This window comes from Acinonyx jubatus, chromosome D3 (genome assembly GCF_027475565.1).
Source record: "Acinonyx jubatus isolate Ajub_Pintada_27869175 chromosome D3, VMU_Ajub_asm_v1.0, whole genome shotgun sequence".
NCBI classification, from domain to species: Eukaryota; Metazoa; Chordata; class Mammalia; order Carnivora; family Felidae; genus Acinonyx; species Acinonyx jubatus.
Window position 1 is genome coordinate 22,869,955 of NC_069392.1, and position 12,488 is coordinate 22,882,442.

The 12,488-nt window shown below is 44.4% G+C and overlaps 1 protein-coding gene across 5 annotated transcripts in view; it reads left to right on the forward strand.

The window, feature by feature from the left end:
• Positions 1-12,488, forward strand: part of AP1B1 (adaptor related protein complex 1 subunit beta 1) — an 85,556-nt gene that overhangs the window by 19,223 nt on the left and 53,845 nt on the right. For 2 of the 5 annotated variants that reach the window (XM_015083642.3, XM_015083644.3), the window contains exon 1: positions 10,652-10,811. The exons of 1 other annotated variant lie outside the window; for it this stretch is intronic. The gene's annotated coding sequence lies outside the window, so the exon portion shown is untranslated. Of the gene's footprint in view, positions 1-10,651; positions 10,812-12,488 lie in introns of those variants that run through there. 2 more of the 5 variants (XM_053206107.1, XM_053206109.1) reach the window with 2 other exon arrangements.

Sequence of the window (12,488 nt, forward strand, 5' to 3'; positions counted from 1 at the left end):
GCTGGTTTTCTTTTCTGAGAGTAGACCTCAGTCTTCTGTGGGAGGGAAGGGTGAAGTTGTCTGACAGAGTCGGGGAAGGATCTGGGGGGTGTCTGACTCCTTTTCAGATGTTCACCCGATCCTACAAATTTTACTCAATTCTTCACTTCCACTTCCAGACTTTTCTGGTGCCACCAGTTCCTGGATCTTTGGGGTCCTGCAGTATCAATTGGGTTGCTTCTTGGCTTCCCTTCTTGTGGCTTAGGATTCAGCTAAGTCAGTAACCTTTTATCCATTTGCTTTCAGCTTTCAGTGTTGTTCCTGTTGTCTCTTGTTCTCATGGCTCTTGTAGATTCCCACCTTAAAACAATCCCTTTAACCATAATGAGATACCACTTCACACCCATTAGGATGGCTGTTATTGGGGTGCCTGGGTGGCTCAGTCGGTTAAATGTCTGACTCTTGATTTTGGCTCAGGTCACAATCTCATGATTCGTGGGATTGAGCCCCGAGTCAGGCTTTGCGCTGACAGTGCAGAACCTGCTTGGGATTCTCTCTTTCCCTCTCTCTCTGCCCTTCCCCTGCTCGCAGTCTCTCTCTCTAAATAAATAAACTTTTAAAAAATGGTTAAAATAAGTTGCATGTTATACATTCTACATTATCAAAATTATAAAACCCCTTAACGTAGGTTTTTATTTGTTGTTGTTTGTTTTTAAGTAAGCTCTACATCCATCATGAGGCTCAAGCTCATGACCCCAGGATCAAGAGTCACATGTTCTGCTGACTGAGCCAGCCAGGTGCCCTCCTCGTCCTAATGTAGTTTTAGTGGGATTTCAGAAGGGTGTGGAGATACATGAATTCACTCCCTTACCCAGAAGATTCAGGTGTTATTTAAAAGAGGGTGCTTTATTTGCCAGGTGTAGGGTCAGTTTTCTGATTTTATTATTGATTTCTAGTCTTTTAGATTGCAATCTAAGAATGATTTATGAATTCTGATTCTATGTTAGTTTATTGATATTTCCTTTGTTCCCTAATTTATGGCCTTTAATAATTGTAATCATTATTGGGGCGCCTGGGTGGCTCAGTCGGTTGAGCGTCTGACTTCGGCTCAGGTCACGATCTCGCGGTCCGTGAGTTCGAGCCCCGCGTCAGGCTCTGGGCTGATGGCTCAGAGCCTGGAGCCTGCTTCCGATTCTGTGTCTCCCTCTCTCTCTGCCCCTCCCCCGTTCATGCTCTGTCTCTCTCTGTCTCAAAAATAAATAAATGTTAAAAAAATAATTGTAATCATTACTAATCATTTGGTGCTTGCTAGGCATTGCTCTAGAAACATTACCTACAATATCCAGTGCAATTCTCCTGACATCTGTATAAGTCCCATTTTCCAGATGGGAAAGCTGAGGCTCAAAGAAGCTAAGTTATGTGCTCCTACATACACAGCCAGGAAATGGCTGAGCTGAACTAATATTAACACAAGTAGCAGCTTCCATTGAAGGAGGGTTTATAGGTTGCCAGGCACTGAATATAAGCTGTACAATTTAATCTCCTTAACCACATAAGGAAGCCCATCAGCCCCATTTGTAAAATTTGTAAAATTGGAAAGTAAGGTCCAGTTGGGAACTTGAACCCAGGTGGGATTCAGATCCTGGCCTCTTCAGTTGCAGCAGTGGAGGGCGGTTTGGCTCTCTCGGGGGCACCTGTGAGGCAGAGCAGAGCTGTTTGAGAAGCAGCCTATTGTGGCAGCAATGGAGCCAGGACGAGGTGAGCAGAATTTTGCTCCTGTGAGGACCAGGGATGATGTAATGAGAACATTTGCAGCAGGAAGAGATGGGGGTGGAGGAGGAGTCCCCAGGAGCCGCTAGGCCCTTCTGCCCCTTCGGGGGGCGCTGTGCCAGGCCTGGCCTGGGCTGGAAGAATATGGAGCTGCCCACCCTCAGCAGGTGCAGGACTGGCGTTATTAGTGAGGGCTTGACAAAGTCACCTCTTTCCTCCTTCCAGAAAGGATCTGAGGTAACTTTTAGTAATTTGTAGGGTAAAAATAATAAAAATGGCAAACAGAAATTGAAGTAGAAGAATAGTAATCACATAGGAAGAAGAATCCAGAAGGAAGATTGAGACACAGGGATGTGGTGGGGCTGCCTAACAATTACACAGGAAGGGAAAGGGTGGCAGTTAGTGTCACTTGTGTGCCCTCTAGTGGGCATCAAGAGAAATAATACTTAATTTGTGCAACATATATTTATTAATGCACCAGTATGGCAGGAGGGTTGGAAGGACATGCTGGGAGATTCTGTGTGTCAGAAAGAGGAGGGGACTTACTGAAGGGCACACGGTGCCAGGAGCATATCTTCGATCATTTTATGACCACAAGAACTCCCAACCTTCCTCTGATTGGATGAAACCTCACAATGCAGGTATGGGTGGGGGAAGGAGAAAGCATGGGCCCTGCTGTCATCAACCCTGACGCCCAGCTCAACATTGTTGCCTTGTGAAAGTAGGAAAGTTCCTCAGCTTCTCAAGGTCTTGGCAGGCTCACCTGTGACTGAGGGTTATTGTAGCCCCCACCTCTTGAGAATGGTGAAGGTTAACGTAAAGGGATTGGATGTCAAAGGCATACAAAGGTGCTTGGCCCCTAATGAGTACAGGGTTCTCAGGAGAAACCGTGGGGCACCTGAGTGGCTCAGTCAGTTGAGCATTGGACTTTGGCTCAGGTCATGATCTCGTGGTTCATGAGTTTGAGCCCCACATCAGGCTCACTGCTGTCAGACTGTCAGTATCCTCTGTCTCCCTGTCTCTACCCCTCCCCTGCTTGCACTCTCCCAACAGAATAAATAAATATTTTTTGTTTAAAGGAGAAGAAACTGAGGTTCAAAGAGTTAGACAAGCCAGCCCAACATCAGCCAGCTCAATACAGCAGAGTAGAAAATGAATAGGGCTTGGAGAAAAGTTTTAAAACATCCTCTTCCAACCAGGATGTGATGTTATTGTTAGTAATGGTGTATTTTTATTTATTTTTTAATGTTTATTTATTTTTTAGAGAGACAGAGCACGAGAGAGGAAGGAGCAAGGAGAGAGGGAGGCACAGAATCTGAGGCAGGCTGTGGGTTCTGAGCTGTCAGCAAGGAGCCTGACGTGCGGCTCAAACTCATGGACCATGAGATCATGACCTGAGTCGAAGTCGGACACCCAACCGACTGAGCCATGCAGGCGCCCCCAGTAGTGGTGTATTTGTTGGGAGAAGTCAGTTCTGGCTGCATGCGGGTTTGGCCATCATTGGCTCTGCTCCACCCTCCTGGAGCAAAGGGCTCCTCCTGGGCCTGGGGTCTCCGATGGCAAGTGAGATGCATAAGGTCCAGGTGTGACTGTTCTAGCCACAGCCGTAAGTCTTTGATGGTGAGTGTGACTGAGGCAGAGTGGCCAGCTGGGTTTGATGGTAGGGGTGGAAAGGGAAGCCCCCGAGAAGGCCCCCCCTTCTTGCTTCCGGCTCCTACCTCTGCAAGCTGTAATTATCCAGCCTTTGACATTTAACTGTGCCTCTTATTATTAGTACTATATTTTTAGCTCTCCTGCCAGGCCAAACTGTGGAAGAGGAGGCCGAGACCCACAGGGAAGTGTGCCCACTGGCCTGTTTTCTCAGTTTTACCTGGGGACAGCCATGGAACCTCAAATTGTGGGGAGAGTCCTGTGAGTTAGTACTTGGAAGAGCCTAGCACAGTGCCTGCTTCATGGCAACTATTGGTAGTAGTAGTATCATCCTTCATAGAATGTCACCTCCTCCAGGAAGTCTTCCCTGACTTTCCCGGGGTGAGTTTGCTGCCTGAGTCTCCTGTGCATCCCTGGTCCTTCTGGGCTGTGTTATAATTGCCCCTTTGTCTCTCTCCCACACTCAACAGTAGCCCAAAGAGAGGTGTGCTACCTCTCTTTGTTGTATCCCCCTTATGGCTGGCTGGCTCAGGTAGGAGTGACAAATATATTTTAGGTGAACAAGTGGGACTCATCAGAGCACATATCCTGGGGCTCTAGGACTAGGCCCTTAGCCCAGAAACTCACACATTGTGACTTAAGCTCTTGGAGTTACATCCCCTCCTGCCCTCAGATAAAATGGGGCTGATGTGAGGAGCAAATGAGACCCTCTCCATACCACCTGGAGCACCAAAGATGCTCCATAAACATTCATTGTTCTGCAGTTCCAGATTAAATGCCCTCCACTTGTCTAGGCCTCCCCTTGTCCCCTCAACTCTAGGGAGCTTCAGTTCCTGCTCTGGACTCCAATAGCCCCTAAGACCTCCCCTATCACTGCACCAATCACATTTGGGTCTACTGCTCTGTCACCATCTCCAGACAGACTGTAGGTTCAGCAAGGGCCAGGCTTTTGCTTCACCCATGTACCATCCAACACCCAGCCCAGGGCCTGGTTCAGAATAGGGACTTGTGAAATGCTTTCTTCTAAAAAAAATTTTTTTTAATGTTTGTTTACTTTTGAGAGAGACAGAGAGAGCATGAGCGGGGGAGGGACAGAGAGAGAGGGAGACACAGAATCCGAAGCAGGTTCCAGGCTCTGAGCTGTCAGCACAGCACAGAGCCCAATGCGGGTCTCAAACCCATGAACCATGAGCTCATGACCTGAGCCGGAAGTTGGACACCCAACCGACTGAGCCACCCAGGCGCCCTTGAAATGCTTTCTGAAGGACCCAGATGCCTGGCTCCCTTACTTTCCCACCTCCCTTGCCTTCCTACTATTGTCCCTGGATTGCCTTTTCCTTCCATCTCAGCCTGTGCGACTCTGTTCTCATTGGGCAAGGCCTGGCACAGATGTCACGGTCCCCAGGATGTCTTTCCTGAACAATCTAACACTGTGACTTCTGTCTTCTTGGAAATCTTAAAGCTCTGACTGCTCCTACCATTAACTTGACACTTTCACATATGCTCTCCACCTTGGTACCTTTAGGTTTGTTGGTTTGTTTTGCTGGATAATTCTTCTCTTTCCACGTTACATTCCCAGTGAAAGTTTGTTTTCTGGCGAGGCTGACAGCATTTGTCAACATTTATCATCAGGGGAAGGTAGTTCCTCCAGGCAGCTGTGCATAGCATGCGAAACATAGGACATACATATAAAATTATTCTACTTGTCCCCTGCCTACTTCAGAGAAGCATTTAAACATTGAGTAAGGTCTGTAATTTTAGGCAACTGGTATTGTACCAATGTCAGTTTCTTGCTTTTGATATTATACTGCTGATATATAAAGTGTCACCGTTGAGGCAAGCTGGGTGAAGGGTACATGGGACTCTCTGTTCTAGTTTTGCAACCCTATGTCTATAACTATTTCAAAATAAATTTTACAGAAAGGACTCGAGACTGATTAAACATATAAAACTATAATAACTATTACAAAGTAATATCTACATTAGATGGGACATACAGACTTGGCTGTAGAAGCTTATTTATTAAGTTTATAATATTAATAGATTCGTGGCAACCTAAGTGTACAACGGTAGGGGATTGTTTTTGAGAACAGCAATACCATCCATACAGTGGAATACTATACAGGAATTAGAAAGCACCATGTAGAAATATATTTATATTTATGTATATCAGTGAGTTAAAAATACTAAATGATGTGTCAACTCCACTTCAACTAAAAAAATACCAACTGAGGAGCACCTGGGTGGCTCAGTTGGTTGAAAGTCCAACTGTTGATTTTGGCTCAGGTCATAATCCCAGGGTTGTGGGATTGAGCCCCGCGAAGTGTGGAGCCTGCTTGAGATTCTCTCTCTCCTCTTCCTCTGCCCCTCTTCCCTTCTTGTGCCCTCTCTCTCTAATAAAAAAATAAAAATAAAAATAAAATAAATACCAACTGATATATGAAGTCTAGAAGGATATTCACCAAAATATTGAAAGTGATTGTCTCAGCACAGTGAGATTGCTGATGACTTTTATTCTTTTTGCTTCCTAGTATATTTCCATTTCTCCACAATGCAGATATTGGTTACCCAGTAAAACCTTTTTTTAGACAAAGCTATGTGGTTTTGTTTTGTTTTTTTTTTTTTTGCTATGTTTTATTATCAAATCCCTCGACTCTTTTAAATTATATTAATTCCTGGGGCGCCTGGGTGGCTCAGTCGGTTGAGTGTACGACTTTGGCTCAGGCCACGATCTCACACTTTGTGAGTTCGAACCCTGCATCAGGCTCTGTGCTAACAGCTTGGAGCCTGGAGCCTGCTTTGGATTCTGTGTCTCCCTCTGTCTCTACCTCTCCCCAGCTTGCTCTCTGTCTGTCTCTCAAAAAATAAATTAAAAAAAAATTATATTAATTCCTGAAGAATATTACATTTGCACTCTGTCAAAAATAACTAAACATCTAAAAAAATAACAAAAAAAGAATTCTTATTTTTAATGATTATTTATTTTTGAGAGAGCACAAGCAAGGGAAGGGCAGAGAGAGAGGGAGACACCAAATTCAAAGCAGGATCCAGGCTCTCAGTTGCCAACACAAAGCATGACACAGGGCTTGAACTCACAAACCGTGAGATCATTACCTGAGCCGAAGTCAGATGCTCAACCAACTGAGCCACCCAGGCACCCCTAGAATTCTTTAAGATTTTTTTAAAGTAATCTCTACACTCAACACGGGACTTGAGCTCACAACCCGGAGATCAGGAGTCACGTGCTCGACTGGCTGAGTCAGCCAGGCGCCCCACGGAAAACACAAATTATTATTTTTTTTAAGAGAAAGAGAGAGAGAGGGAGAGAGGGAGAGAATCTTGGGCAGGCCCCACACTCAGCGAGGAGCCCCACATAGGACTGGATCCCATGACCCCTTGGATCATGACCTAAATCAAAATCAAGAGTCAGACACTCAGCAGAATGAGCCACTCAGGTGCCCCCACAAATTCTTATTTAATATCCATTCCTATCATTTAGTAAGTGGTCTAATTACAAATCTTCACATTTTCCAGTATATTAAAAAAATACTTATTTTGTCACTGACTAAAATAGGAAGGGAAAGGGGCATGGAGCTCAAACTTTATTTGCAATGAAAGTATGAGGTAAATATAAGTTTATTAAGTATGACCACAGGTCCACTAATAGTTCATGAGGTACGAAAAATACCAGTTTCCTAAAAAATCAGGCAAATATCTATAGCTTTGTTGCTTCTAGCCAAGGGACAGGTTAAAAGTAAGTCATCAGTGCATGAACAGCCTACTTACTGCATATAACCCAAACATTTTTTTAAATATTTATTTTAGAAAAAGAGAGAATGTGCGCGTGCACACAAATGGGGAGGGGCAGAGAAAGAAAGGGAGACACAGAATCCGAAGCAGGCTCCAGCCTCTGAGCTGTCAGCACAGAGCCTGATGCAGGGCTCGAATCCACGAGCTGAGATTGTGACCTGAGCCGAAGTGGGAAGCTTAACCGACTGAGCCACCCAGGCACCCAGCCCAAAAATTTTTTACAGTTTTATTTATTTAAGTAGCTCTACACCCCATGTGGGACTTGAATTCATGACCCGAGATCAAAAATTGCATGCTCTACTGACTGAGCCAGCCAAGTGCCCCTAACCCAAACATTTTTCATTCTTTGAAAATAAAACTCTCCACTGCCAAGGTGAAAAAAAAAAATGAAGCAAAATACACGTTTAAAAACCAAAACACACTTTCCATAAATACAAATAAATATTTAATGATGGCAAATATGTACTGCTTTCTCCAGATTTTCTTAGAATCTCCTGTGATCTGTTTGTCCTTCAAAAAAATAATAGCTCCTATTCTACTTCTCAGCAGAACCCAAGAGAGCTGCCATTATTTCTCCATAAGTAACAAAAATATCCAGAACTACCATAAGCATAAAGTGCTAACAAGGATTATCTTTCTTAACAGGTAGATTATGTACAAAGAAACCTACATGCCCAACCACCTTTTTAAATGATTAAAGAGCAGAAGATATTTAGCCACAGGGCAGGCCGTTATTTTCTGACAAGATGTGTCATAAGAGTTTTCTGTTTTGCTAAGTGTTGGTAAAGGGGCGGGGAAAGCATTAAAGAACTATTTATATTGCTATTGGCCCCATGCAGATTTCAGCCCAAAAGGATCCAATGCCAAATTAAGATTTAATTATTCTTTAGAAGAAAGAGAAACCAAATGATGAAAATGTTCAAAACATTAGTGGATTATTTTAAGAAACAAAATTCTAAAATGGGCACGTGCACTGGTAAATTCCAGGTATGCTTCAAGTTCATAGATAAAAGAGACATTTCACTCTTCCCAGTAATCATTACAAATAAAAGTACCGGTGTTTTGAAAGAGACTAAGAAAATAACCACCTTCGCACCTTCAGTATCATAATTCCTTAGAAGAGCGTCAGGTAAATTGATTTTTCCTTTGGTAAATTAGGTACATCTAAGGGAATATTAGAAACTATCATATTCAATCACACTTTATTATCTACTGGAATTCTTAAGTAATGATTCAATTTACAAACAGACCAATCAAATCCAATAGAAGCAAACTACACACATATGCCATGTACTTCTCTCTGGTCTTGACAAAAGCTTCAGGTAACTGAACAGCTTGGGTTAGCAAAGCAGAGACTCAAATGTATCTTTGGGGCACCTGGCTGGCTCAGTCGGTGGAACGCACGACTCTTGATCTTGGGGTTGTAAGTTCGAGCCCCACATTGGGTGTAGAGATTACTTAAATAAAATCTTTAAAAAAAAAAAAAAAGTATCTTTGGAGTGCCTGGGTGGCTCAGTAGGTTAAGCGTCTCACTTGGCCTCAGGTCATGATCTCACAGTTTGTGAGTTCCAGCCGGGCATCGGGCTTTCTGCTGTCAGCATGGAGCATGTTTTGGATCCTCTGTCTCCCACCTCTCTGCCCTCCCCTGCTCTCTCTCTCAAAAATAACCAAACATTAAAAACAATTTTTTTAAATATATCTTTTACTATCACCTTGTTAATCAGGCTACATGCCACAAAGGTAGCAAAACAAAGGTTGAACATACCTTAAGAAAGTTCATGTCAGCTGAGGTATAGAGGAACCCATAATCGTTTGGCTTTTTAATATCTAATATTTAAGCATGTGAAAATTTAAGTAAAGGCAAAGCAAACAAACTTTGCCATTGTCCAGATTTTCATATTTTCACTAGCAAAAATTTTTCATTAGGTTAACGTTTGACTTCATTCTTCCCCTGGAGTTGAATTAACACATCTTTCAAATGCAAACCTGTTACTGATACAATTTAGAGGATGAAACTTATTCCTCTTCTTATCTTCTGGTTAAATACATGCATGTGGTTTATAACTTGGTAATATATTAGTGATGTATCTAAAAGCAATGTTTTCTAACACTTAGGTGAATAATGTCAGAAAGAGTGTGAAACCAAAGTCACTTGTTTAATGCTGTAATGCATGTAAAGATAGTGCCTTACAATACGAAGTGCTCACCAAATTTGTAATTACATTAAAAAAAAAAAAACCTATGCAAGTACTCAAAAACAACACAAATAATCTTTAGCTAACCTGAGTGGTTTAAAACATTAGAAATAACACTTAGCAGTTATATATATTTATAGTTCATAATTGAAATACTTCCCCCCCCCCACACACAAAAACAAGATGTTCTTTACTTTTCCTTTAATGAACTGAGGAAGCAGTAAAGTCACCTTTTACATACAAGAAATGGGAAATGTTACTTTAGACGTCTAAATCATATTAACTGACTAGTGTTTCAGCATAACTGTTTTATTTTATTTACTTATGTTATAAGTTTATTTATATTTGAGAGCGAGCGAGCATGGAAGGGGTAGAGAGAGAGAGAGAGAGGGAGAGAGGGAGAGAATCCCAAGCAGGGATCAGAACCCTAGCTGATGTCGGAGGACACTTAACCCATTGAGCCACCCAGGCACTCCAGCATGACTGTTTTAACAGTCTCATAATGTACTAATAAGCAACTTAAAAAAAATAAGTGTTCTTTTCTCAACCTGAAGTTTATTTTAGAAACCTTTATTATCTTTGCTGAAACATCTTTGACAGAGGTGACACTCATACCCGATTACAAGTGTGCCCAAATCAAACTAATCAAATCACTATCATGGCAAAAAGAAAATACCGTAAGAGTCAGAATACGAGCTTGTCCTAGTTAAACTCATTGCCAGTAAAACATTTTTAAAGAGCAGACACGAAATACTGTTTTAAGGGGGTATGATAAAAAATTATCTATAAGGAGGAGAAAGTATCAGAGTGAGATGATTATAGGAATTGATGTCCTGGCAGACCCAGCAAAAGGGAAAACGGGTATTATGAAGTTCCTCTTGGATAGAAGTTCCTTGGAGGTACATGGAGAATTACAGCTCTGGTTTTGACTCTTCCATTCATAAGGTAAGTGATCTTGAGCAAAACTTTGCCTTTCTGAGAGCCTCAGTTTTCCCGTCTGTAACACAAAAGAAAGATGGCCCTTAAAGTCTGTCTGTACGACCTTCTCCGTTTCCATCACCTTAAGCTACTTAGCGATTAGCTGGCTCCTTTTCAGCGCGCCACCAGAGGCGGCAGCGAAGCAGCGCCGCTGCTGGGGAGGGGTTAATTCCGTTTGCCCCCGCCCCCCCGGCCCCGCCCCTCGGGCACCACCCCCGCCGGGGTTGCACCCTTGACCCCGCCCCGAAGCCGTGCGTCCACCGGAAGTGCCCGCGCGCGGGCAGCTCACTTCCGCCCGGCAGGTGACAGCCGTGGGGCTCCGAGCGGCCGGCGGCACGGACGCACCGGGGGAGAGGGAGGACGAGGCCGCGGACATTTTGCTGGCGATCCGAGCCGCGCCGTGGCGCCGGGAGCCGTTCGGACCTTCGGGTGAGGAAGAAGGGAGTCCGGCGGGGCAGGAGTGGGGAGGCGGTGGTCTGAGATGAGGGGGTTTGTAGGGTCAGAGGTCACGGAGAGGACGGGGCGCTAGATGGGCGAGAGTGGCTTCCCAACCTCCGACGAGGCAGAAGGACTGCGGGTTCATTCATTCGCGCCCACTTGGCCGCCGGCTTGAATCCCCGCCGCCCCAGCCCGCAGCCCCTCCTGGGGCGTCCTCCGGAGAGACTCCTAGACTTAGGCCCCTGGGAGCCCGCCTCTGACCAGACGGGAAACTCCTCTTCGGGTCCTGGTTTCCCCCTTCACATTCTGAGGCCTCCCTGTCGTTCAGGGCCTTATCTCTTTGCCAAGGTTCAAAAAAAAAAAAAAAAAAAATCAAGAACCGGCCCTGCGCCGCCTGCCCCGCGGTAGGCTTGGGCTTGATCTGTCCCTTGGCGCTTCGTGGACAGGTTATCTGGGGACACCTGTAATCATGTTAAAAATACTGACGAAATGCCAGCTACTGGTTATTGAGCTCCTACTGCGGACCAGACACTGTGCTAAGCACTTTGCATACAATACGTGTAAACTTAACAACAACCCGCGTGAGGTAACTGTTGTTGATATCCCCATTTTCTCCACAAGGAAACTGAGGCACAGTGAGGTTGAATCACCTATGGTAAGGTCAATCCTGTAGTATAGGCAGAGTCAGGGTTCTTACCCAGGGCTTTCAGGGACCTGCAAAGTGCAGAGACCAAAGAGGCTGGAGCAAGGTTGGGGTGTAGGGGCTATTTAGTATCATTAGCTGTCATTCTGTTTATTCACAGCCAGGTAAAGTGTAGTCTTAATACTTTGCATCTAATCTTCATAAGGGGCATTTGATTCACATATTTAGGGTGAAACAATCCTGCAGGCTGTTGCTGTAAGTGATTACCACTCGGGACAGAAATGGAAGTTTTTCCTGACTATTGAGAACTGTGAGACACAAAACAGGCCATCCATGAAGCTAATTTGGGAATATTCAGACCCACTGTTAAGAGTGGTTGAGCTGCATTCCTTTTGGAATAAAGAAAGGAAGCATGTGACACCTAGGGGGATCTTTTGGCCCTGGGTTCTTGAAGAACATTCTCAAGGGAAGGGTCTCTGTCTCTCTGAGAAAAGTGCAGTCCCCTTGGCTTCTTGGCTGGGGAGAGCACATTTGCCTGGAAGATGGTGAGGTCATTTAATGGCCGGAGGACTAGACTCTGTGAGTCTGAGCCTTGTTCCTTTGCAGGCATTCACTTCATTTCTGCCTCAGTTTCCCTGACAGCAGCACAAGAAGGACCTGCTGCCTTCCTATCCACTGCTGGGTGTTACAAGCCTTAGTGAACCCGTGAAGGTTTCCGCATGCTTCTGGAGAAAGCTGTGATATAATTACTGTAGTACCTTTTTTTTTTTTTTTTAACTCTATGATCTGTTCTCCTAGTTCCATTGAATTCACAGAAACTTAATATTGTCACCTTATCCCCATCCTTCCAAGGGAGGATTTGAGATGAAGCTGCTTGTCCCAGATGGTGGGAACATGAGCAGAGCTCAGAGCATCTGGCTCCCTGTCCTGAGTTGAGCCCACCAGCCTCCTCCAACCTCTTAAAAATTGTCATGGAGAAAAGCTTCAATAGTTCTCAAAGAATCAGATCCCTCAGAGGTTGTTGA